The 14,662-nt window shown below is 43.5% G+C and overlaps 1 protein-coding gene across 4 annotated transcripts in view; it reads left to right on the top strand.

The window, feature by feature from the left end:
* The window catches only part of SLC24A2 (solute carrier family 24 member 2), a 245,337-nt gene that overhangs the window by 151,816 nt on the left and 78,859 nt on the right, over positions 1-14,662 (top strand). The gene's annotated exons all lie outside the window — the stretch shown is intronic.

Genomic DNA, 14,662 nt, shown 5'->3' with positions numbered 1-14,662 from the left:
ATCTGCCAGAGGAAGCCCTGGCCCCTTGGCATGCTTTATCTGCAACGCTCCGTTCACAATTGGAGAGTTTTGTACCAGGAGTAGGATCCGGGGTCTGTGTACTGATTCTCTTTTGATGCCTCCAGCATAAATAGTTTGTTATGAGGAAGAGAAGACAAAAAGGCTTCTCTCCCTTCCAGCTAGAGTGACAGTGCTCTTTCATCATCCCTCCTAAGTTCCAAAATGTAGTTGTATATGAAGATTAATGGTGTATTTTGAAAAAGAGAGAGAAGGGGACGCCTGGGTGGCTCAGTTGGTGAAGCGTCCGACTTCAGCTCAAGTTCGTGAACTCGAGCCCCACATCGGCCTCTTTGCTGTCAGCACAGAACCCACTTCAGACATCTGTCCCCCTCTCTCTCTGCCCCTCCTCTGCATGCTCACCCTCTCTCTCTGTCTCAAAAATAAACTTTCAAATTGTTTTTAAATAACAAATAGAGAGAGAGAGAGAGAGAAGAGAACTCCATGCTTAGTAGGGTCGTGAATAGTTTGGGGAATGATGTTCACTGTAGAACGTTAATATTGTCCTGATTCTTTGGCAGTTGGAGGGTGGTTGGTGACCATCCAAAGAGCCTTCTCGAAGGTAAATGCTTAGCACCAGTTTGACTCCCTTTGACCAGTCACTGGGGACCTAAAAGGCCTGGTTCATCTCCTAGGGTAATCATATGAACCATCACAAAGAATCCGGTATTGTTTTCTTCAAGTTTTACTCGTTCACAATGAAGGCAGATCCATTGTGTTTCTTAACTTGCATAACTATCCTAAAAAAATTAATTTTCCAGTATGTAGCTGTCTTAAGTGTTAAATAAATCAGAGTTAGGCTGCTAACAAGGGATTCAAACGTAAGCTAGTCTGTTCTCCCTTCACCTCCATACCTTATAATTGGGCCTGATGTTACATGGGGGCTAACATGTTACATGGGGATCATTGGAAGAATAGCGTCTGGGACACATGGGATGAGATTGTCAAATCATGTCACATAAATTAGATCTCTTAATATAAAGCTTTGCTGAATAATTTTAGGGGTGCAGGTCATAAGAGATTCGGATGAAGGAAAAAATTGGGGGGACCTCAAGAATGGCTCCCTAGGCCCTTTCTTCCCTCACTAAATACACACGTCTCACCCAGAATAATAGGTGAGGATCATGGGGTCACCTCTTACTACAGAGCATTTTTATTAGGAAACATCTCCATTTTATTCCCACAGAGAGTTGCATAGCTGATATGATATTCTGTAAGGAGCCCTGCTTCATAGATCCTGAGTCCTGTTGGCTAGAGGTAATCTTTAGCGAGGGGCATCCTAAGTATCATTACTCTCTTTACCCAGAGGCCCACTAGACAAGGGAATTACACGTGGTCACTAGCCTTCTCTTCCTTCTCTTGGATCCCTCCCACTACCCCGGAGAAGGGAATGAAGGGATGGCCGGCCAGCTTCCTCCCAGCCACTAAGCAGTTGTGTGACGTTGGGCAAGTTAGAGTCTCTCTAGTACTTGGTTTCTTCATCTATGGTAGTAGTTGTTTCTGTCTAGCACCTTACAGTCGACAGAGCATTTTCACCCCAGTGAATTTACACTTCATAATTACACTTCGTGGCCAACGTTATTATTCTAATTTCATAACCTATCATACCACCAAGTAGATCTCAAATTTATGTACTCTCTCTGCCAGCTCTTGATTCCAAACTATCCTCGTCACTTACCTGGATTCCTGCAGAGACTTCCTAACTGGCTTTCCACTGCCTCATTGCCTCGTCCTCTGTGTATTATTCACACAGCGCCCCCCAATAATCCTCTTACAAAGTAAATCAAATTATGTCACTCCTGCTTATAACCTGCAGTGGCTTCCCACGGCTCTTGGAACAATTGTGAAATGCTTATCATGGTGTGTGTGATATGCCTCTTTCTCCGAACTCAGTTTGACTCCCTTTGCTTTAGCCACAGGGGCCTTTCTCTCTCCAATCAGGTGCTTCTTTCCTCCCTTGGTGTCTCCGCATAGGCTGTTCCCCCCACCCAGAATACTTTTCCTTCTCCCACTCTCTTCCACTTTCCCTGCCCATTCTTCAGCAGGGCCTCCTCATCTCTTGACACACCCTTTCACTTTTCTTTATTGCTCACATTATAACTTGTGTGACTGTTTGTTTACTCCCTCTCTCCCCGAGGATGCAGTAAATTTCTGGAGAACAGGAACTCTATTTAATTCACTAGCTTCCCCCCCCAAACTCTAGTGGAGTACTGGCACATAGTAGCTACTAAAACTCACAAGATTGAGCAAGGTGGCCAAAGTCAGGCTTTTGACCTGATATTCACAAAATTTCAAAGTCTTCTAAAGCCCCATGGGTTTCAGATCATATCTTGGTTATTTTGAGCCACCATCTTTTCCACCCCATCATCCTGAAGGGCCATATGAGAGCAGAAAACCATTTTATCTGCCCCAACTTGATTATGAGCAGGCAACTGAGCATATTTATTTTTTGCAAGGCAGTATTGTGTAGTAATTAAGAGGACAGACTCCCGAGCCAAACTCTGTGGGTCTAGATCCCAGCTCTGCATTTACCAGCTGTGTGACCTTGGACAAGTTACTTAACCCCTCTGTACCTCCGTTTCCTCATTTGTAAAATCAGGATGTCTGCTTCATAAGGCTGTTGTAAGGACTAAAGGAGTGAATACACGTAAAGGCGGGTCATGAGAACCATAAACAGGTTTGGAATTACTCTATTTCATTATTTTGAAAAATAATTCATCGTGATTCTTTTTAACTTAAAATATTCAAAAGGCTATGATTAAAAAAAGAAGTCTTCCTCCTCCATCAACCTCCCAGTTTTCTCCAGTCCTCAGTTCTTTCCAGAGAAAACTACATGGCAACCAATTTCTCAGGGCTCATTCCAGAGACATTCTGTGTGTATACAACTCTGTGTGTGTGTGTGTGTGTGTGTGTGTGTGTGTGTGTGTGTGTGTGTGTATGTGTCCATCCGTCCTTGCCCAGAGATCTCCACAATCTAAATTTCTCTGGTGTTTGTTCGGGAGAGTTCCATTCTGGTGGGGCCTGTTGTTCTTCCTGTTTGGTGGGGGAGGTAATGCTTTGTTTTGGTGAGATAAGACAGAGTGAATCTGGGTTTGTCTCAGAGTTGGGCCATCAGTGATTTTCCGAAACACCTGGCCCTTGTGGGGCTATGTGCAATTAAAGTATTTGTTCCTGCTGTAACAAGATGTGCCTTCTGAATCCAGTGCCTGCTTTCAAGGTGAAACCTCTCCCTGAAAGACGGGGAGCGCTCTAGCGGTATGAATCTGCGAGAACGCTGAGAGCCATATAATCAGTTCTGGACTTGAGTGATTAGAAAATATGGAAAGCACTTCAATGCTTTAAAATTGTTCCATAGCACGCGGCCAAGAAAACAGATTGCTCTGGTATTTTTCCCCCAAAATTCACGATCATTTTCCATTCCAAGAGCAGCCAAAAAAATTAACCCACTGCTCTCAGAAATAGTCGTCTCTCTTTTCGTTTGCATCTAATCACTCGAATTCACACGTCCTCGTGCCAAACCGTCACCTTTTAATAATGTAGAGCATGCTGGTTCCATCACCGGTTTTTGGCACGAATGCTGCTGTGGCTTCCTTACGATGAAGGTCGGTTCGTTGCTGCTCCCAGCGTCCACCTCCATGGGCGCTGGCAGCACGAGACGTACAGCCAGTGTTCACAGAGGAAGTGTTCAACTTCCTTTGGAAACCTTATCTAGGACCAGTGGCTTATGGACAGACATTTCTCTGTCTCATCCATGCCCCTCAAGTGTTTCCGTCTTCCACAATCCAGCGATGGAGTTGTTGCCAGACACCTTCACTGGTGGATGGTTCAGCCTCTGAGCCCGAGTCAAAAGATCCAGCAGTGTTTGTGTTTCAGTTGTCTATTGATATGTAACAAAACACCCAAGATGGAGGTGGCTTCAAAGCACCACCATATTGGGGCGCCTGGTTGGCTCAGGCCATGAAGCCTCTGACTCTTGATTTGGGCTCAGGTCATGATCTTACGGTTTGTGAGTTACAGCTCCGCATCAGGCTCTGTGCTGACAGTGTGGAGACTGCTTGGAATTTACCCTCTCTCCCTCTCTCTTTCTCTCTCTCTCTCTCTCAAAATAAATAAATAAACTTAAAAAAAAAAACCCAAAAACTAAAGAAGCACCAGGCACCTGAGTGGCTCAGTCAATTAAGCCTCTGACTCTTGATTTGAGCTCAGGTCATGATCTTGTAGTTTGTGAGTTCGAGCCCTGTCTCAGGCTCCATGCTGACAGAGTGGAGCCTGCTTGAGATTCTCTCTCCCTCTCTCTCTGCCCCTCCTCTGATCATGCATGTTCTCTCTCTCTCTCTCTCTCTCTCTCTCTCATAAATAAATAAATAAATAAATACCACCACCATATTATTATTGCTCATGATTTCATGGATCAGGAATTTGGGCAGGGATCAGCAGGGATGATTCTTCAGTTCCATGTGGTATCAGTGGAGGTCACTTGGTGTTCTATAGTAGATGGGCTGGTTAGAGGGTCTAAAAGTGCCTACGTCCAGCTGAGTCCAGCTGGACACCCCCCCACCACCACCACCCCGCCGACTCTCCATGTTGTCTCAGGGCCTTTCCACATGGTTGGACACAGTGGCGAAGGGTTCCAAGAGCAAATTTTCCAAGAGGCCCAGACACAAGCTGCAAGGATTCCGATGAACTAACCTGGGAGATCCCCAAATGTCACTCCTGCATTCTACCAATCAAGCAGTCACAAAGGCCGGCCCAGACTCTAGGGGAGAAGGAGACTCTATTTCTCAATGGAAAGACATCAAAAATTTGAAACCACCTTTAATCTAATCCAATGTTTCAGAGACACATAACATCAGTTGGTTCATGTGTTCATTGGTGTGCTTTGGACAGACCACACTGTGTGAAAGGGATGAAGCCATAGTCAGACCACCTTGGATGAAGGTTTAGTCCAAAACAAAACTGAGCAGTGCCTTTCCAGGGTGGCAAAATGAACAGGACACTGCTTATGAAAGAAGGGTATCTGTTCATAGCGTGTGTAAATAGTTGGAATAAGGAATGAGTTTCTTTTATAAGAAAGCCCTAGAGAGCTAGTATTAGCCATCTTTGGGATCACAGTATGGCTGTCTGAATTGATCTTTCTAATAAATTCAGTGTCTCATATTGATTTTAACATTTTCTCTAAATAAGCCATTATATAAAATAAGGATGCTGGAGGTCACACTTTCGTATTGGATAGCTTCTGCTATCAATTTGTCTAAATAATAATACCACTAACTAATATTTGCAGAGTGCTTACTATGAGCCAGGCACTATGTTAAGTGGTCTACACAAACCATCTCATTTAACCCTTGCACTAGCCCTACTCCATCATTCAGAGAATGACACCATAGTGTAAAGAGGCAGTGTCTTGCCTCACCAAACGATACAGGCAGTAAATGGCAGAGCCACAGTTTGAACCTGTATCTACCTGACTCCAAGTCTGTGTTTATACTTCTTGTGTTTCTCTGCTGCCTTGTGTAATCTCACATCCAACTCAGTGTTCCCTGTTCTCCTGGTGTAGACACCAGCATAAACAGTGGGAGCTCTGACCTATCCCTGGACCAATCATACATTCAGTTTGGAAGATGTGAATTTCCTATACAGATGGCTTTGCAGCAAGGCCTGTCTTAGCCTTGGTCCCTCCCATCACATCCCCTGTAGCTTGAGTTGCAGCCACTCTTGTGAGCCCTCAGCACAACTTGCTCTCATCCCTGAGCTGCTGAATTATTGTTGACCTGCCTGTCCAGATGACATGGCTACTATTCTACACAGGAAAAGGTATCCCATAGCTAACTCTGCAACTCCAGCAGAGCCCAGGGACTAGGTGATAGATTGGAGACACTGACATGGGGACAAGGCATGTGGAATGCCATTAGAGTTTGGCTATGTAGCAACAAAGTCAGCATGTGGTTCAAGAACCAGACTGCCTGAGGTCAAATCTTGGTTCAACCTCTGGCTTTGAGACCTTGCTCAAGTTTCTCAACCTCATTGGGCCTCAGTTTCTCCACTTTTAAAATGGGATAATGATAGCACCACCAGAATACATTTATGATTGGTATCACGCTACCTTTTAGGGCCTTGGTTTCTTCACCTGTAAAAGGGAATAATGATAGTTCCACTACCAAAGCTTTATGGTGAGCATTCAATACAGTAATACCCCAGAATCATTAAATTAGTGCTCATTGGCTGGTGACAATGGTTTTCCAGTTAAAATTGTGTTCAGTGTAATGTAATAGAATCTAATTGCTGTGGCTTCATTTAAGAGGTTTCTTCAAGACTTTATTTTTTTAGAGAAGTTTTAGGTTTACAACATAATTAAGAGGAAGGTACAGAGAGTTCCTATATACCGCTTACCCGCACACATTAAGAGCCTCCTCACCTTAGGGTTCACTCTTGGCATTGTGCATTCTGTGGTTTAGGCAAATGTGTAATGACATATATCCATCATTATACTATCAGAGTATTTTCTTGCCCTAACAATCCTCTGTGCTTTGCCTGCACATGCTTCCCGTGTGTGTGTGTGTGTGTGTATGCACACGCACACACACACACACACACACACACACCTGGCAACCGTTGATCTTTTTATTGTCTCCATAGTTTTGCCTTTTCTAGAATGTCGTAAGGATGGAATCATGCCGTAGAACTAGCCTTTTCAGATTGGCGTTAATAGTTTTTTAGGGTTTTATTTCTCTTATTTAACCAGAAGCCCAATAGTAAGCAGTCCAAGGCTGGCCACAGAGTTCCCCTCTGCCATGAGGAACACAGTGTCTTTCTGTTGTTTCATTCTTCCATCCAGAGCATGTTTCTCCCATCTTCATCCTCATAGGAAGGCAGCTGCTTCCCTCCAGTCCCCCAACCCCCATCATCCCAGTATTCTGGGAAGAAGACCGTGCAGCTGTCTTGTTTTCATCAGAAAAACCTTAGTGTTCTCAGAAGCAGACTTCCACTTACACCACACAGGTCAGAATGGAGCTGGGCGGCCACTCCAACTTACAAAGGAACCAGAACGGGGCACTCCTGCCTCCCCAAACATGGGACTCCATGTAGATCCCTGTGAAAGTCAAATGTGTTTCCCTTCTCTGTTTTAAAGGGCTCTCTGTTGGCCTACAAGTCCAACTTTTAAACAGTGGCCCTGGATCCTCCTCCAGAAAAGGCACACCCCAAACTTGTCATCTAAGAATCCTGGTTCCCCTAAAGCATAACAGAAAGATTCCCAACCTCTGCTCAAAACCGTCTGAGCCACGGTAAAAGCCCTAGTCCTTCCAGTGGCCCAAAGGCCGCCTGAGCCCTGCCTGTCTTCCCTCCTCCCTCCCTCTATGCCTTTCTCTGCCCTTCTCTCCCCTCCTCCCCTTCTCTCCTTCCCTCCTCTCCTTCCTCACTTCTCTGGCTGCCCACCAGCTTCTTCACACAAACTCCAAGCACACTCCCGCCTCAAGGTTTTTGTACATATTCTTTCTTCCCCCAGATGTCCAAATGGCTTCTCTCCTCCCTTCCTTTTCAAATCAGCCTTCAAATGCCACCTGATCAGAGAGGCCTTACTCGATTAGCCTTTGAAAAGTAGCGAAATCAAAACAATGATAATAAAGCAGAGCGTTAGATCTTCCTTGACCTGGTCTATTATTTCTCTGTGACAGTCGTCACCATGAATGTATTTTCTTGTTGTTTGCTGTCTGTCTCGCTAATACATCTTGTAGGACAGGCCATGGACAGCTGTATCTCCAGGGCCCAGCACACATGGACCCCGATAGTACTTGTTGAATGCCTTAAATGAGTGCTTGCCTTTATAATTGATCTGCTGGAGAGCTCTATCTCTCTGGCCTTGTAAATTGTCTTGGCCCGTGCCCTGCCAAAGGGCTCTTTCTCACTGTGCCCAGCAAAGTCCTAGTCAGTTGATGGCTGTCTCTGCAAGAATGAATAGCAGTCATTTCTGCTTTCGCCACCATTGTATCCCCCAGCCTCTTGCATGGCCCTTATATGCTGGATGAGTGACTAAGTCCACCTCTGGTTCTGGAGGTATTGCTGTGACGGGAGATGTTTGCTCTCTGCCTCTCGCCTTCTTGGTGAGTTTTCCTGTCCACTTATGCCTTTCTTTCCAAACTCTTGGTTCTTCCATTTCATTTCCTTTTCTTCCCTTTGTTGTACCTTTGGTTCCTTTACTTGTTGCATTTCATGGGCCTAATTACCCATTGTGATTACCATCACTACAGAATTCTAAAAAGCTTATTGTTTTAGCCTTCCATCCATTGTACAAAAACAAATGCCTGTAAAATAGCATCTACCATGTCCTTTTGTGTTAAATCGTATTTGAGAAGGAAATCACAAAAGAAGTTCCTCATTCAGTCTCTCTGGATTCTGGGATTATCTTCTACAATTCCAGTAATTTCTCCTTCCTTGTGGAATTTTAAAATTTGACTTACATTTTTTTCATGGTAAAAACAATTTTATTATTGCCAGCAAAATCTAACAGATAAGTGCACCTGATAGAAACACAAAAGTCAGAAAAATACTTGCCTAATGAGCTATCATCGAACTGAAGGATTATTTAACTATAGGGTTTGAGGCAGTTTAGAAAAGCTGCCGCATGCCTTGTATGCAATTCCCCTCAGGCTGTTTTTTGTAACAAAATCTTCAGAATCCCATGAGGAGATGTCTGAAAATGACACTGTGCTCTTACCTAGCTTATTTGCTGTTAGAAAGACAGGGAAATTTTTCCCTTTGCAAATTCACTTCACATTACCAGAGCCTGCCTCTGCTGTCGTGACTTTCCATTCATGTTACCTTCATTCAGACTGGTTAGGGGAGTGTCCTGGGAGCCTTTCTGCTGGCTTCCTGAAGGACAATTTTGCTCCCTCAACTCCCCTCCAGTAGTTACTGTGACATCCCGTGTCCGTCTTATGCTTTATCAGTGTGGCTCAGGCAGTGGGTGGTGAACAAGCTGCTTCAGGGACCTGAATTCTGGGACATCTCAATGTAAAACCTCACAAATGAGTAGCAAATATCTGGTCTTTTCACCATCTTTCCCATGGGTTTTCGAACTTAAAAAAAAAAAATTAACAGCAGAACCCTTTGTTCAAAAGAATTCCCAGAGGGAAGAGTAAAAATATGTTTAAATAACACTGTAGAACTATTAAGAGTTCACTCATGTCAAATCCTTTAGCAATGTGCCCGATTCAAGAGCTTTCCTCTAGATTGGTGATAACAAACATAAAAGCAATAAAGACACCACTTACAAATGCGACAAAGCCATCGAGTACCAAGAATTAACCCAAAGGAAATGTTTAAGAACTTTATAGCAAAAACCCGAAGAACACAGACGATCTCAGTGTTGATATTTAATGAAGATATCAGTTCTCCCTCAGTTAAACTCTCAATGCAACTCAGTCCTAATTGAAATCCCAAGAAGATATTTTATGTGACTTCATCAACTCGATTTGTAAATTCATGTAGAATAAAGAAGAGCAAAGACACTTTTCGCAAAGAACAGAAAGGGAAAATGCGCCCCCATCAGAGATCAGACTTTGGATGTTCTGGTTGAAGTATTTGGCAGAAGGAGGAGGCAGCTGGGGTCACCCCAGAGGAGCCCCTTACCAATAGGAGTAAGAGGGGAGCACCCCTGCCCTCAGGAATCTTTTCATCGCTCTTAGGTGGAGCACTCTGCGGGATGGAGAGGGACTTCCTAGAGCACTCGCATCATTTATTTGAAGGAACAAGGTCCTCAGCCCTGAAGCGGTGGAAGTACACATTTATGGAGGCAGCATCACACTGTGACAAGTGCAGGTGAATAAACCAAACCGGCCAACCGTGCCGGGGCACATAGAGCCTTGAGCACAGTGGTGGCTGGAGTAAACACTCAACGTGGGTGATCGCTGCTTGCCGGATCTGAAGGTTATCTGAGGGCGTGAACCTGAAGGCAGAGGCAGCAGGAGAGTGTGCCGAAAGAAAGCTTGTGGTTCTCAAAGGAGGCGAGGAGCCCAGGGAAGGCAGGGAAGAAGGCAGGAATTCAAGGCATTGGAACCGGTGCGCTTGGAGATCCAAAACTAGTATTGTTGGCCCAACCAGAATGGGGACTCCTTTGGGATGAGCAGGCACGTATGTGGCTCTTTGACGCCTGAATTAACTTTCTGGCAGTCTCTCCTAGTGTCAAGGGGCACTAGGGGTGTGTGTGCGTCTGTGTCTGTGTCTACCATACCTGTGCGTGTGTGTGACTCAAGTGTAGGACGGGAAGGGTCTTCCAGATAGTGAAGAGGGAAAACGAGAGAGTAGAATTAGTTGGGCACACTGTGCCCCCCACCTGATAGTCATCTCAGTAATTCCCTGAACAGTGGCTTTGGAATTTTTGTGTGTTTTATCTCTGAGGAAACTGAAGTACAGAGAGTGACATTACTTGCTCATAGTCACTTAGCTCCGGAGTTTGCCGTCAGAGCCTGAATGTTTTCCACGTACCCAGGACTCCCATCTATAGCCACACATCTTCTGCACACATAGCCATACATCTATTTTGTAAAATCATTCCAATTCTTTAACATATACATTTAGTGCTAACTTGAAGCTGACACTAAGATTAAAAACGTTCACTTGCTTGCTGGGTTTTCTTTTTTTCTCACCAAACAGCAGAACTTGTTATTTCCCTAGCTTCTATTTTTAAAAAGAGCTTCAATATGAGTTTTCATAAGTTGTCATTTGATCCCAGAAGAAAGTCATCTTCATGCCTATTTCATTCAAAATGTGGGGAAGTTATCCCTGAAAGGCAGTATCGTAACCTTTCTCTTCATCCCAAGTCATAGATCACTTTACGTTAGCCAAGAAAAATGTTTGCATGCAGCCTCAGCTGGTAAGTGAGTAGACAACCGGAGTGAAAAATCTTCACTGGAGAAGAAGAAAATCCAATCTCCCAGCCGTGTTTTTAAGAAGATGGTAGTAGTTTAAATGCCTGGGTAGAGGAAGACAGACTATTAATGCCTCTCACAGAGCAAACACAGGGACAAGTCAAATAGCTCCTGTATTTGCGGAATAGTAAAGCATTACTCTTGGATTTGAATGGCAAAGATGATTGAAACTGAATCTCTCTTTGGGCTGTACACATCATAAATGAGTTTCATTTGGGGCATGAAGGACATGTGAGTGGTCTTATTGAAATCAAGGATTTTGAGTATGGACAGGCGTTTTCTCCCTTTCTGTCTCTCTCTCTAATGCTCTCTCTTTCAAGAAGGCTTGCTTTGAAGTAAAGGCAACAAAGGAATGTGGCCAAAAACCTGATTTTGATAGCACTTGAGTTTAAACGTAGCACGAAGAAGGAAAAAGACATGGAAGCATCCATAATCTTACAGCTTTATCTTTGTTCTCTTTAACTTATCACATGCTCAAAAGATGCAGTTAGAACTCCTTTCAGAGGAAGGACTCAGAGCTCCAGAGATAGTGAGCAGCTGTCACAGGCATGATGATGTGGCGACCAAAGGATGGGAGCAACCACTGAAAAATGTACTTTGATTTTACCGACTGCCCATTCAAAATGTGTACCGATATATAAATATCATCTGTGATAAGAGAGCATTCAAACGTGTTTTCTTGCCAACGAAACACTAAAGACACTGCTGCTTGTTTAATAACCAGCAGGGCCTCGCTTAATGGAGAGCAAGCTGGATGATTTACATTCGGTTTGGAGAGAGTTTGCTGTGATCATAGCCAAGACCCTTCCCACTTTGACTCTTGAGTCTGGGTTGTGTGCTGTGGGGGCGCTCACCTCTGGATATTGATCATGTTGTAAACACAAATCCTAAAGGTGCTGTCAGGATCTGTTTTCCTCTGATCCCATGATATCAGATCCCCCAAATCTGTCGTCCTCACCTCACTCATTAAAAAGAATTTCCTCACCCACACCAAACTGTCCTCTTTGGGTTGTCGAGGGGCTTGAATGAGACTATATGATGCACACGCACACACACTCACATACACACATTCACACACATCAAGAGTCAAGCAAGATTGTTGTTTACGTAAAGCTTCTGGGTCTACATCAGGTTGATTTCTTCTTTGTGTGTGGATTCATATATTCATTCATTCACTCATTCATTCATTCATTTACAAACACACTCCTCTTGCAAGCTGATGTGAGTGGTTACTCCACTGGGAAACACTTTTTTTTTTTACAAGCCCCCACTATTGATAAGTCTCTAGGGGAACATTAGCCAGTGTTTGTCCCAGACAACTTCCTGAAAACCAGTTTAAATGAGGTTGCTGAATCTGAGCCTCAGAAATGTAGTTGCGGTAACCTACGTGGCTCCTCCTGGGGTGGTGATTTCTCTCCTTGACTTCCCAGGGCAGCAGCACGTAATCCCAAGTAACCAATAGCAAGTGTAGCTTTCTTTCAATGCTATGACCTTTAGGCCAAAACAACCATCATTGCCAGGAGTTAAAAGTCATAGTGAGTCTGTTTCATTCCATAAAATTATTTGTGATGGAAATTCTCCTGTGCCATTTCTGAAAAACACTTCATCCAGTTAATCACCTTCCTTTCCATGTATGACACAATATGCCATGCAGAGTTTCCTTGCTAGAAAAACTTAGTCTTTTCTAGACCTCAGAAGTGTACCCTAGTGAGAGATAATGAGGAGGCTACTCTTGATGCTTGAAGGTAGTATCATACAATATGCCAATTTTGATGGGCTCTCTCCCCTGCTGGGGCGTTCATGGTGGCTACTTCCCATCAGACCCACGGGAAGAGGAGCATAGTTGTTAGACCCATTGCGAAGCCAGCCACCTTGGCTCAAATCCCGGCTCTGCCACTAACTTGCTGCATGACCTTCGGCACATTATTTAACTTCTCTCTAACTTGGCTTCCTCTTTTGTACAGCAGGGAAGATAATCATATCTCTTAGGGCTAGAAAGTATACTCACTACAGTGCTATTCATGGAGCACACAGAGTATTGCCTGGCACATCGTCAGTTCTGTGCAGGTATTTGTCAAATTGCTTTCAGCTCTTCTTTTTTTTTTCTTGCAATCATCATATTTTCAGGTATTTTTCGGTAATTCAGTAGTAACTTACTGAATTATTTTTTCTATATCTTCCCTTCAAAAGATGCCTATTTACCACATGCCAATTGTTTAGATCCCATGATACCTATCTAGAACATAACATGGGAACTGGTCTTTTTGGTAGTCTGGCCTTTAGTGGAGCCAAAGTCATCCTGAAGCTGTATAGTCATAGTCTCTGTGTTTACCAAGTTCTCCTGTCCTTTGTACAACAAGAAGGAAGTCGTGTGACATGGTACTTAACTCATTTCCTTCCAAAAAGTCCTGATTCCATCCTGGGGTCCATGGCTTTCAGACAGTCAGCAGACTAAAAATAAAATTCCTCTTTCTAAAGTATTGATACAAATCTGGAAAAGCAATAACTGTACTAATTTTTTAATCCTACAGAAACATCATTAGGCCACCGTTTATAGACATGGGATAAGAAGGTCCTTGCCTCCTCTGACATCATCAGATCTGTGTTTCACTGGCAGTCATTTGCTATTTAATCTAAGGAGGAGGATGAACTATTTGTGAAACATATCTTAATCTTCTGCCCTATATTTACATCTGGACTTTAAACTCACTTGTATAGTCCCACTTTACACAATATGGCATTTAAGTAAGAGTAATGGTAAATGGATTTACACTTAAATGGAATTTAGAGGATTGCATGAATATTCTTCCCACTTTAAATTTGATGATTTAAATTCTTCATAATTTGGGGTGATTGTTTCTATTGTGGTAAGGATCCAAGTAATCAGTAAAATGACATGGACAATACTAAAGCATAGGATAGTTAATTATGAGAATAGTTTTTACTTTGGGGGCACCTGGGTGGCTCAGTTGGCTGAGCAACCAACTCTTGATTTCAACTCAGGTCATGATCCCAGGGTCATGGGATCAAGCCCCACCTTAAGCCCCACATTGGGCTCCGCACTGAACGTGGCACCTAAGATTCTCTCCTTCTGCCCCTCTTCCCCACTCATGCTCACTCTCTCTCTCTCTAAAATAAAATGTTTTTAATTTTTAAAAAAGAATAGTTTTTACTTTTAATTTACTTCCACATTGGTGGCATTAATTTCCTGTCTGTCTCACAGTCTTTTTTCCCTCTTTTTCATTCTTTTCTCAAATTCTCTTAACTTCTCAGGCTTCTCCCTTACCTCTTGCCCTTTTCTCCCCTTAGATGGCTGGAGTTTTCTCTTTTATTTTGTGTTTTCATTTTATTGTTTTTCCTTTCTTCCCCTAGGATGCTTTCCTTATATACTTTTCTGATATTGTTTGATGCTTGGTACATCACAGGGTAGAAACTCAGCTGTGCTGACCCAATGGCTGGATATAATTTAGCACTGATTCTCTCTGTCTGGCAAAAACCACTGAATCCAGCCAGGCTGCAAGATGGGATCCAGGAGAACATCCAAGTTGTTCTCTAGCCAGCATGCAGTATCCATTCTCTGCACCAGTGTTTTTTTCCATCTCCATTTCCAAGGTATCCCCGCCATTTTGTCTTCTGTATGCTAAAGACTCTACTGATGGCACTCGTGCATGATGTAAATC

The sequence above is a fragment of the Panthera pardus genome, unplaced genomic scaffold (assembly GCF_024362965.1).
Source record: "Panthera pardus isolate Hobbes unplaced genomic scaffold, ASM2436296v1 HiC_scaffold_20, whole genome shotgun sequence".
Classification (NCBI taxonomy): Eukaryota; Metazoa; Chordata; class Mammalia; order Carnivora; family Felidae; genus Panthera; species Panthera pardus.
Note: the sequence above shows the minus strand (reverse complement) of the source record. Positions and strands in the feature narration are given on the sequence as shown.